The following is a 12930-nucleotide window of genomic DNA, read 5'->3' on the forward strand; positions in this document are numbered from 1 at the left end:
ATCGGCCAGGGCAGTACCGGAAAATACGTAATTCGTACTTTCATGTTACTCATTTCATAGAAAGTTTTCTTTCTGTAGACTTTAAATTTTCAGGTTAACAATTGAATTGATATTAGAAAATGAAAACGAGGGTCCTTACTGTTGTGCAATTTACTCGCAACACACAAAAAAATGAAGAACCCACTTGGATGGAATTTTGGAACTGGTACTTCTACAAAATTCCTGTCGCAACCACAAAGTTTCTTGTCAAATAATATTCAAAAGCACAAGTGGTAAAATTAGACATTTATTGCAATGCTTCGCAACCGGGGAAGAATTCCACGGAGCACAATGGAGGAATTTTTCTTTTTTATATATATATATATATATATATATATATATATATATATATATATATATATATCTAATACGGTAGTTAAGTAGACATACCGCGCTAAAAAAGCGACAGTTATGTAGACAGAAAAATTGGGTAGACATTTTCCTGTCCGCTTAATTATTCCACGTTCCGTAATTAAAACGTTTTGCGATATTTTGCTGAAATCTCTTTTTCTCTCATAAAACAGTATTAAAAATAATATGTTCCTTCAATATTTTTCAAATATCTGCACATTTTCGCCAACTTTAAGGGGACAATGGTTCTGCTGGTTTATAATCAACGGGTTTAATTTTCGTACATAAAGTGGACATTTTGTTTATGCAAAAATCTTTTAATTTTTCGGTATATGTTTTTACGATTTTTGGAGAATAGGTTTGATAATTTTGATACAATAACCAGGCAGAACATGAAGATCGTTCGTTCTGTTTTTTGCAATATAAGCTCAATAAACTGAAAAGGACCTCAATTCACAACTCCGTACTAAAGAGGCTTTGTGACGCAATAGTAAAACTGTCGGGTTCGCCGAGAACTTTACCACGTTTGCCGTTTTGTTCGCATGTAATCTGGACGCCGTGAGGGGATTGGGATCTTCATGAGTGCGAGATTGCAGAAATTTAGATAAAATAGAACAGTTGTGTTTGGAGAAGAGATCCAAGTCTTTTGTGTCAGGTGTTATTAGTTACCAAGTGAGTTGGAGTCGAGTCATAATAACTTGAAACAAGGTTTTCATGGTCACGAGGAATGCTGCTGGAAATCATCACTCATCGGATAAGGTGATTAGTCATAACGATTTTTAATATTAGGGTTACTATATTTTTGGTGTTGAGATTTTTCACGTAATCCAGATTATCAAAATATAGACTACTGATACTGTTATGCTTTTACTGGTCGTAGTCCTGATCTGACCATCAAAATAATGCCACGACTGGGTTTGCGTTTGTAAGAGTGTGTAATTCAGAAGGATTTCTAAATCCAGATGAAAATACAAACGAAGATTGTGAAAATTCAATGAATTCAATTTTTTCTCGAAACAGAAGGTTATACGAGAAGCGAGTGGTTGACGCCACTCAGTATATGTTTGTATAGTTTGGTGTAAATAAAAATATCTAATACACCGCTTCATATTAGATTAAAATATTTTATCTTCGGAAAACAGTTTTGAAGAATTGCATTGCTAGCAATTTTGTTTTGTGATTTGGCACATATCCCTGTGTTATTTTACCATTTTCATCTAGTTATTTACTGGGCTGTATTTTTTGTTCACATATAGGTGACTCTCCAACGAGATGGCCTACGTTTCAGAACTTGGCAGACGGAAATGCGGGTAGTGATTCAGAGAAAGCTGTGCCAGGAGGTGACTAAATGAGTTTGCTATGCGCGTTTTTTATTAAATACGGTATCTTAAATTGATACCAATGAATGGTAATAAATCAAATCATAATATCACTTGTAGACAATCACAAATAGCGCAGCTATCTACGAATAATTGTAGTGCACCGTTTAGAAACTCTGGTTTATTTGAGTAATAATGCAATTCCCAGTTTCAAACATTTCGTTTGTTCGATCAATCAAGAGTAGCGTAATTCTGAATTGGACTAAAACACTGTGATGATGTTTTATGACTTATGCATGTATTTTTGACCAAAGTTTCAGATAAGTCAACAGACTATACCGCACCATCTTCAGAATCACTTTCAATAAGCAATGTAAGTGATTTCAAAGAAAACCATATATATGGAAAAGAAAAAAGCTGTAAATCAATTCAAAAAAAAAGCTTCTAAACAAACGCGAACCAGAAAAGAAACGACGAAAAGAAAAATAATTGCACGGCTTTGTATATCTTGCGAGAAGTTTATTGTAAAGCTTTAAGACATCTCTGTATAATTCATAAAGATGAACCGGCAGTGATCATAATTATGTCTCTACTCAACAACTTAATCCAGTGAGCATATCCACATTCGTATACATACTTAGCATACATTTTTACTATTTAATTATAAATTTAAAATAACAATCTTGTTTTTGTATTCCGAGTTGGTGCAAAAATTTTAAATAAATTTTCTAAAGATTCTAAATTGATATAGAGGTTCAATAATTTCATTTTGATCGCTTGTATAGTTGACTGTATAATCACTGCTATACTTAGGCGCCCTGATAGGTAGACATTTGAGTTATAATTGGTGTAATGTTTCTCATTTTAGTTGACATGGCAACATTTCGTTTTGCATTTATAGGCCCCACTGAAAACGTCACTTTATTGAACATTTGAGATATGTTGTGTGTAATGTTTCTCGATATTTTTTTCAGAATTTCGTGTTTTAATTACATACCTTCTGAAATGGTCGGATGGTTGAATTTTTTTTTGAATGCTTCTCAATATTATTGCCATTCCAAAATATCATTTTGCATTTACATGACACACTTACGTAGCTGAGTAGATGACGATTTGCGATTTATTTTCTGTTTTGTTTTTCAATATGGTTTCAAAATTTTGTTTAATAATATTTGTCACTCTCAAGTTATCGGATAGGTGAACATTGGAGATAAATTTTAGCAATTTACCACAACATCAAAATATGATTAGTATTCGAAATTTCGTATTTCAGTTAAATTTCACACACTTAATAAGTGTGTGAGATATATTTTGTGTAAGATTTCTCAATACGATTCCAGAATTTTGTTTCAATAGTTGTATGCCACACTTAGGTGGTCGGATATGCGGACATTTGAGATATATATTTTGTATTATTTCAGAATTTTCATTTCAATTTTTGTATGCCCCACTTAGGTGGTCGGATAGGTGGACATTTGAGATAAACTTTGTGTAATATTTCTCAATATAATTTCAGAATTTTCATTTCAATTCTTGTATGCCACACTTAGGTGGCCGGATAGGTGGACATTTGAGATAAACTTTGTGTAATATTTCTCAATATAATTTCAGAATTTTCATTTCAAATCTTGTATGCCACACTTAGATGGTCGGATAGGTGGACATTTGAGATATACTTTGTGTAATGTTTCTCAATATGATTTCAGAGCTTTCATTGTAATTGTTTTATGCCACACTTAGGTAGTCGGATAGGTGGACATTTGAGATATACTTTGTGTAATATTTCTCAATATAATTTCAGAATTTTCATTTCAAATCTTGTATGCCAGCCACACTTAGATGGTCGGATAGGTGGACATTTGAGATATACTTTGTGTAATGTTTCTCAATATGATTCCAGAATTTTCATCTCAATTCTTGTATGCCACACTTAGGTGGCCGGATAGGTGGACATTTGAGATATACTTTGTGTAATATTTCTCAATATGATTTCAGAATTTTCATTTTAATTCTTGTATGCCACACTTAGGTGGCCGGATAGGTGGACATTTGAGATATACTTTGTGTAATATTTCTCAATATGATTTCAGAATTTTCATTTCAATTCTTGTATGCCACACTTAGGTGGCCGGATAGGTGGACATTTGAGATAAACTTTGTGTAATATTTCTCAATATAATTTCAGAATTTTTATTTCAAATCTTGTATGCCACACTTAGGTGGCCGGATAGGTGGACATTTGAGATATACTTTGTATAATATTTCGCAATAAGATTTCAGAATTTTCATTTCAAATCTTGTATGCCACACTTAGGTGGCCGGATAGGTGGACATTTGAGATAAACTTTGTGTAATATTTCTCAATATAATTTCAGAATTTTCATTTCAAATCTTGTATGCCACACTTAGGTGGCCGGATAGGTGGACATTTGAGATATATTTCTTGTAATGTTTCTCAATATGATTTCAGAATTTTCATCTCAATTCTTGTATGCCACACTTAGGTGGCCGGATAGGTGGACATTTGAGATATACTTCGTGTAATGTTTCTCAATGTGATTTCAGAATTTTCATTTTAATGTTTAATGCCACACTTAGGTGGCCGGATAGGTGGACGTTTGAGATATACTTTGTGTATTGTATCTCGATATGATTTCAGAGTTTTTATTTTAGTTGTTGTATGCCACACTTAAATGGCCGAATAGGTGGACATTTGAGATATATTTTGTGTGATGTTTCTCAATATGATTTCAGAATTTTTATCTCAATTCTTGTATGCCACACTTAGGTGGCCGGTTAGGTGGACATTTGAGATATACTTCGTGTAATGTTTCTCAATATGATTTCAGAATTTTCATTTTAATGTTCAATGCCACACTTAGGTGAACGTTTGAGATATACTTTGTGTAATGTATCTCGATATGATTTCAGAGTTTTTATTTTAATTGTTGTATGCCACACTTAAATGGCCGAATAGGTGGACATTTGAGTTATATTTTGTGTGATGTTTCTCAATATGATTTAAGACTTTTTTTTCAATTGTTCTATGCCACCCTTAGGTGGTCGGATAAGTTGACATTTGAGATATATTTTGTGTAATGTTTCTCAATAGGGCTGGTGTTCATTTTTCAATTACGTGCCACATTTGAGTGACCGGATAGATGAACATTTGAAATCCAATTTGTGTGATGTTTGTCTTCATTAATGACATACCAGAATTCCCATTTACAATTATTTGTATAACTTAAAAGGCCGGATAGGGGGACATTTGAGATAAAGTTTGTGTGATATTTTTTCAATATTATTGGCATTTCCGAATTTCATTCTGCGATTACCTTCTGCGTATATATAATTTTCTTTTATTGTTTCTCAAAATAATTAGCACTTTCATATTTTATTTTACTATTATATACCACACTTCCTTTTTAAAATAATATTTCACACTTTAGCAATCAGATTAGTGATACGTTTGAAAAATATTTTGTGTATTGTTTCTCCCTATGTATGGCATTTCAAAATTTTGTTTTTCAAATATATGTCACGCTTATAGCCATATAGATATGCGGGTTTTTGAGGTATATTTTGCGCAATGTTTATCAATATTATTGGAATGCCATAATTTTGACTTGGTATTGATATCTTGACACTTACAACATAGCATCTGTTTAATCTATATGTTGCACCATAGGGTTGGAATAGGCGAACATTTGTGATATGCTCTGTGTATTTCTCAGTTTCAAATATATAACACGTTTGGATCAATTTGTTTCGATTTGTCTACCATCACGTTGCATTGCGAGTATTTTTTGATATGGAAGATTATTTCCAACACCAAACACAGTGCATCTCCCTTGCACGAAAGACTGGACATTGAAAAAAGAAATGCTATTTTTTGTGATAAGTATTGCTAGATGGTTCGAATCCATCGGAAAATAAAGCGAGGTCATACGCTTTAAAATGCGTATTAAAATAAAAGCAACATCATTTATGTAGACATCCAGGGCGACATATAAGAGGGGTCCGGCTTAGTGCCGAAATAGGCTAAAACATTTGGTGGTCTGAATTAAGTGGACGAATTAAGCGGACAAAAATTTTATATCTGTTATCGAGAGGATTGTGTTGACTCTTTTTCTCCGTAGTTGTCAACGGCTCTCGCGCTCTCCAAGCACGTATTTAAAAACAATGATACGGGCACAGGAACGACGTCCGCTTAAGTACTGCAATTATGGCAGGTCCGTTTAACTACCGTAATAGAGTTATATATATATATATATATATATATATATATATATATATATTGTGAGCACTTCGCATTGAGTACATATTGTGTAGCACAAATATTAATTCATTTTTTGCGATGAAGCACTTAACTCTACAAAAAAGGAATGCAGCCTGCGCAATAAATCGGAAAGCGGTCCATTAGAAATTCAATAAATTATATATATATATCAGTGGCGGCGCGTCAATAGGGCCAACCGGGGCAATGCCCCGGTTGTTTTTTCGGTATAATAAAAAATATTCGGAAAATACCTCAATATCGGTTGCACAGACTGTCTACACTAGCCATATTCTCCCGACATGGTTCATTTTTCGCTCGCAAAGCCTTCGCCGAACACCGACGGAGCGACGCCGATTTTGCCCCGGTTGCTCATTGTATATCGTATTCTCTCTTTCATCTTCCACTCGCCGCGTTTGTTTTCTGTTTCTTTTACTAAATCATCGGGGCCGATCGGGGCTAGCCCCGAAATTATGACGACACAATGCCGACGTTTCTTACAACAACGTGTTGACATATTCACGCATTCTTTCTCGTTCGTTGGTTGTTTGAAGAGTTGATAGCTTCCTCGCCTTCGTTTTTGTCGCTTGTTTCGCTATTTGAATCAGTTAGAGACCTTTAGTCCATTTGCTTCCGATTTTCCACATTCCTTTTGAGCTCCTCACTTCTTTCCGGCTTCGCATTTCTTAGCCTTAGACCTCATAATGAATAAGGTTGATGCACTACTTCGCACTCCGTTTTCGCAGCTGCCGCTGGAACAAAAATTAGAGGTACAACGTCTTGGGCCTTATCAACCAAAAAATTGTTCACTGGAACAATCCCATGACGGAGGAAAGCGTCGGCGTACATTCTGCGCAGAAACTTGGTATAAAAAACACGAATGGTTGTGTTACAGCGAGGACAAAAATGCACTTTTTTGTTTTTATTGCCTACTTTTTGCTACCGCCCGTGACTCACGTTGGTGTAAATTTGGTTTTAGAGATCTTAAACATCTTTCCGAGTGTGCCAGGGATCATCAATCTTCTATGGAGCATCTAGACCAGTGATTCCCAAAGTGGGCGATATCGCCCCCCAGTGGGCGAAAACGATACAGAGGGGGGCGAAAAAGTCTAGGGGGGCGATTTCGCGAAACCTGTTTTATGTTCGGCGCACTTAATTCTGTACTCTGTGTGCATTGGCAGGCTTGAATCATGTGGGCGATATTAACACGCGAAAGAATTTCTGGTCTCGTCTTCGCAGTAAGGTAAGGTAGTTTGCGTATCCCAGTGGTCGGCAAAATACGGCCGGAGTAAAATAATCTGGCCCGGGACGATTCACTGAATGGACCTTTCCCCGACCTTTGACTGCGGAAAATTCTTCATCATTTTAAAATTTTCGGTGCTTATTTTAAGAGTGGTTGTGCGAGTTGTTGCCTGTAAAATGGGGTATTTGTTTCAAACTATCATTCTAATACACATAATTTAACAATCTGTTTTTTAAAAGTACCGATAAAGAGTTTTAGCCTAGTCTATAACAGCTATTTCTACACTAATTTTTGATTGCTGTATTTAAACTGAAACTCATAGAAAGACAAAGTAATCATTGACTTATTTGATTTATATTTAAATTTCCGAAAAACAACTAAAAACTAATGAATATAATTCAAAAACGTGAAAATGAGGTAGTGCTTACGACCACGCCTGAAAATCTGTCTGAGTGAGAGTGTCTGAGCGCCTGAGCGGATGCGAAAGGGGGCCTTTTTTTACGTTTTTTGCATCTTGCTGATTGGCCAATGTCACGAAGTAAACAAGGGGAAATATCCAAACGGTGGTTTTGACGATGAAATTTTTTTATTTATAATCTACGCTCGAGGAGTAGATTACATTTTTTTACGTAACAGAATTTATCGTGAGACACGTTTAGACTAAATTATACTATATCCTAACAGTTTAGTGAACAGCCAATCGTTTAACAAGCCTACAATTTAAATATAATTAGACAAATGGAAACACGCAGAAAAGTTGATGCTGAGTGCAGGGGTTCAATAGCGCAGTAAATATTCGAATATATTGCAAAGCAATAAGGAAATAAAATTCATATTCTATTCGAGAGATTCATCACTGCTTAATTTTTGTAAGAATGTATCTTCTTAGAAAGAAAATATTTATCAAAATTTCACAAATCATGCGAAAATATTCACTTCGATGTTTGGAAGTACATATTTGTGCAAACCATTATTTTCGAAAATGAACATTACAAAGAACAAGCAAAGTAGTGGGTTTGGTGATGCCCATTTGGAAAATGTTTCAATCTTGGCGTCGTAAAGCTATCCGGCGTGATGCAGCAACGAGACAGTGTCACATTAAATATCATTGTAATATTTTTTTTAATAAGACAAAGAACAAGCAAAAAAGTGGGTTTGGTAATCCCCATTTAGAAAATGTTTCAATCTTGGCGTCGTAAAGCTATCCAGCGTGATGCAGCAACGAGACAGTGTCACATTAAATATCATTGTAATATTTTTTTAATAAGACGACTGAGTTGAGTTCACGAATTGTTACAGTTTTCGCGCGCTGTTCCGTTTTTAACTTTCAAAAAATATATACGACCCGCAAAAGACTAGCAAACCTGAATTTTGTCCTGCAATCGACATAAAATTTGCCAACCCCTGGGCCGTAGCCGATAGTCAATCATGGCTTCTTCCACATCCGAGTCAATGAATCCAAAAACAAATGGCTGGTTAATTATGGACTGGTGATCGGACTGGAGGCCGTGATAGGATGAGGAATCGGGGATGAATTTTTCCGAAATATTTTGGTGCAGGTCATCAGGCTGTACGAATGAATGAGATGTACGAAAATCATTATTATAAGTTTGGGAAAATTGACTTTGTTTTTATTATTTTAATGTGAAATGGGGTGAATTTAGGAAGTGAAATGCTATTAGGCAAGAGTACACGCCGGTTTTTGAGGAGGTAGAACCCTGGATTCTTTCATTTCCGACCTATTATATGGTGAAAAAGGGGTTTTCAGCCGTGCTCCTATTGCTATTAAAACAACGAAATCACCTTCCCATCAGTAAACGGGGTAATTTTAGATATAATAAAAAAACTCGCTGAAGAACACCAAGCTCATCTATCTCATTAAAAAACACTATATAAACTATGATTTGTCTTCTTATTTGGTCCGTAATATATTCGTTTCTGGCTTTATATTTTTTGTAGTGCAGGGGGGCGATGAAGTTGTATAAACTACTTTAGGGGGGCGATGGTCAAAAAAGTTTGGGAACCACTGATCTAGACAATGCAGTAAAATACCGAACAATCGGAAATGTTAATATTGCAGCACAGTTGGATAAAGGACGCGCGGTTTCTATTCGTCGGTACAACCAAAACGTCGAAAAAAACCGCCATGTTCTCGGTCGATTGATAGGTGTTTTGAAGTTCAATGGTTGTCACGAGCTGTACCCCGTGGGCACGATGAACGGGCTGGCTCTTCTAATAGAGGGGTATTTTTGGATATGGTGGAATACACCGCATCCCTAGATACAGTATTGAGAGATCATCTTGATGCCGCAACTGTTTCGAAAGGGACATCTAAGAATATCCAAAATGATTTGCTCGACTCAATGTATAAAATTTATTTACAACATTTGGCTCTGGAAATTGAGAATTGCCAGTTCCTTTCGATTCAGTCTGACGAGACAACTGACATCACGTGCGTTTCCCAACTGGCTGTGATTTTTCGGTTTGTGAAAGATGGTAAACCTACCGAGAGATTTCACAGCTTTGTACCAATCGTTGATCGCACGGCTTGCGGGATATCGGCTGTACTGAAAGAAGTGTTACAGTCTTACAACGCGAAGTCAAAATTGATAGCTCAAACTTATGACGGCGCGGCAGTCATGAGTGGGTCGAAACATGGTGTTCAAGTTTATATAAAAGAAGATTTTCCTCATGCGCATTTTTTACATTGTTATGCACACCAATTTAACCTCGTTATTAAAAATATGTGTCGTGATAACCCTCTCGTCCGTATATTTTTGCAAATGTTTCGGGGTTTTCTTCATTTTTTTCCGTTTCGCCGAAGCGCTCTGACCTCCTTCGCCAGATATGTAGCCGCCGTCTCCCAGCTTGTGCACCAACACGTTGGAACTTCCAATCACGCGTGGTGCAGGGCGTGTCCGAAATTAGGTCTGAGCTCATTGAGTGTTTCAATGGCATTCAGAGCTCTCCGGTTTGGGACGAACGCTCTGTGACGGAGGCGGCAGGTCTAAAGCGTCTGCTAGAAGATGGTGAATTTTCATTTTTTCTCGCTTTTTTCTCCACAATATTCTATCACGTTGATGTATTATACGGCGAATTGCAGTCAAGGCTAATGGATGGAGCGTCTGTGCAGTCGTGTATTTCAGACTTCTGCGATGCTGTATCTCGTATCCGGGAAACAATAAAATACGACGACACATGGAGTGCTTCTTTACGCCGCGGGCAAACAACGCAGCGTTTGATTTTGTCTGCAAAGGAATGCTGTGACATTCTGGTGAATCAAATAGGCGATCGTCTGCGCACTGAACACCTTGCCGCGTTCTCTTTGATGAACCCCAAAAATTTTTCAAAATTTGCACGTCAATTTCCCATCCATTTGTTGGCTACTGTCTCCAAATTTTACCCCATGATAAACGTGGGTAAATGGGAAAATGAATTGCGATGTATATACACCAATCAAACTTTTTTGAACATCACATCAACTTGCGCGCTCTATGGGTTCCTCATAGATAACACTCTAGTAACTACCTTTGCGCGTCTGCAAAATTTCTGGACATCATTTTGACGACGCCTATTTCTTCCGCCGACGCAGAGCGAACATTCAGTACGCTGAAGCGTATTAAAACGTATCTCAGAAACACAATGAAGCAAGATAGATTAAATTCCTTGGCTGTTTTATCCATTCACAGAGACGTTATTTCTGGGATGCATAACTTTAATCAGCGCGTTATTTAGCATTTTGCTTCCAAGAAACCGCGGCGTGTTGCATATATGTTCAAGCAGTAGAAGTCTAGCAGCATATATATCTATGAGTGAGCGACGCATGTCCTTATCTTTGCATTAACTTTCCTTTCTTCATAGTAACGTTTTAAACCTTATTTTAGGTTTTGTCTGCTTTCCCGAAGTTTCTGTTAATATGTCATTGTATTTATCTGGGTAAATATTGCCTTTCCTTTTGAAAGAGGTTTCAAAATAAACTATGTCTATATTTATTAATCCCTTGACTTGGACCGGTTTTAAAGACACTTTCTTATCGTTAAAAATTGTCGCTTTTGCCGATTGGTTGTTACCGATGGAATGGTTTTTATACTCATAAAATGATGGGAGAACTTACAGCGCTCATCCTGTCCCCGTAGATGGGGGTGATTAGCAGTGGTTCCCAGTCACTGGTCCGCGGACCGGCAATAAAAGCTTTTTTGTCGATCTGCGAGAAATTTTGTTGTTTTTCAGTCGTCTCAATCGCTTTACCGAACCGGAAATAACGACGTTGTGTTTGTTTATTTTATTTTTCTTAATTTTGTTCGTCAATGTTCACATTCGGTTTGTGATAAAATAAACTACTGACTGACTGTTTATAACGCATTTTATCTTTCGCCGACATATCGCTGTGTGCGGTATTATTGACCCGACTTGGCGCCGAGTAATCACATTTTTGGCTTTTTCGGTTCCGATCGCGAAGAGTCCGTCAAATCTCGCAAGATTCAGAAAGCCAAATATCGGCATTCGGCACATGTATTTTTTCTGTTCTGCGTGCTTTTCCTGCTTAATATGAACATCCAATTGAAAGGTTATAAATGTTTCTGTGTTTAAACCAAAAACAGTCATAGACAGTAATCAGTATAATATTCCAGGGCTTCGCCTCGACATTCAGTAAAAGAGATACAGAGATCTTTTCCAGGTGATGCACAGCAGGATTGTGAACCTGGTGCCATGTTACAGACGACTTTGACATCTTTTTGTAAATTCATTTTGTTTGATGCGTTGATTAACTGCAGATATATTAATATGATGATTTCAGTTGACCAACAGAGCATTTGATATTTTTTGAAAAGAACGAGAAGAATAGGTAGGATTTCTTCCGGACAAAATTTGATCTATCCATTTCAAATTTTGGCCGGCGCAATATTTGTTTTCATTCATGTGAAATGTTTTCAAGTGCCCGACATTGCATTACATTTCGCAAATATATGTTATTATTTTCTATTCCACTCATTTCAATTTTTTGCCGATCCGCGAGTACATTTTATTTAATTTACGGTCCACCGGAAAGGATGGGAACCACTGTTTTAAATGTTTATAAACAAAAGTATTCATATCATTTATACATAACGTTAGTGTAAAAGCTGTCCCTGTTTATTGCGAATAAGTTTCTCAACTCGAGGAGCAAACAGCACATTGTATTTTGAGATTTCACAGTTTGACTGCAAAGCTATGGATTTCACAACAACGCAAGATCAGGGAAAATCCCCGCTGAGTTTCAATAGCACGCATTTTCCTCTGATAGTGGAGAACAAAAATAGCAACACATGAAAACTCAACTGTCATTCAAGATTGAGGTTTAGTTAGAGTCTAGCGCAGGGGTGGCCAACCTATGGCGCATGCGCCAAACGTGGCGCATTGCATGATTAGAGGTGGCGCATTGCATCTTTAACCCTTTTCTTGTCAAAATTGTCCATGATTTTCTCGAAGAGAAAAACGAGCTATCTGAGGAAAGACCACTTTTATGTGATAAAAACTGGCTATTTTGGCATTTTTAGTTGATGTTACTAGCCATCTCAATGATCTAAATTTGAGACTGCAAGGCAAAAGCAAACTATTTAAGCTTAGTAAATGACATTATCGCATTCAAGATGAAGTTGAAACTTTTCGTTTCCCAGTTGGAAAAAGAGGATTTGTCCCAATTTCCTCACATAAAAGAACAC

General features: G+C 36.6%; 1 long non-coding RNA gene across 1 annotated transcript; it reads left to right on the forward strand.

Moving 5' to 3' along the window:
* Positions 1-985: 985 nt before the first annotated feature.
* Positions 986-2312, forward strand: LOC120339776 (uncharacterized). The gene is made up of 3 exons (XR_013477751.1): positions 986-1149; positions 1647-1730; positions 2024-2312. It is a non-coding gene; the product is annotated as an uncharacterized LOC120339776 (long non-coding RNA).
* Positions 2313-12930: the final 10618 nt, after the last annotated feature.

The sequence above is a fragment of the Styela clava genome, chromosome 9 (assembly GCF_964204865.1).
Source record: "Styela clava chromosome 9, kaStyClav1.hap1.2, whole genome shotgun sequence".
NCBI lineage: Eukaryota > Metazoa > Chordata > Ascidiacea > Stolidobranchia > Styelidae > Styela > Styela clava.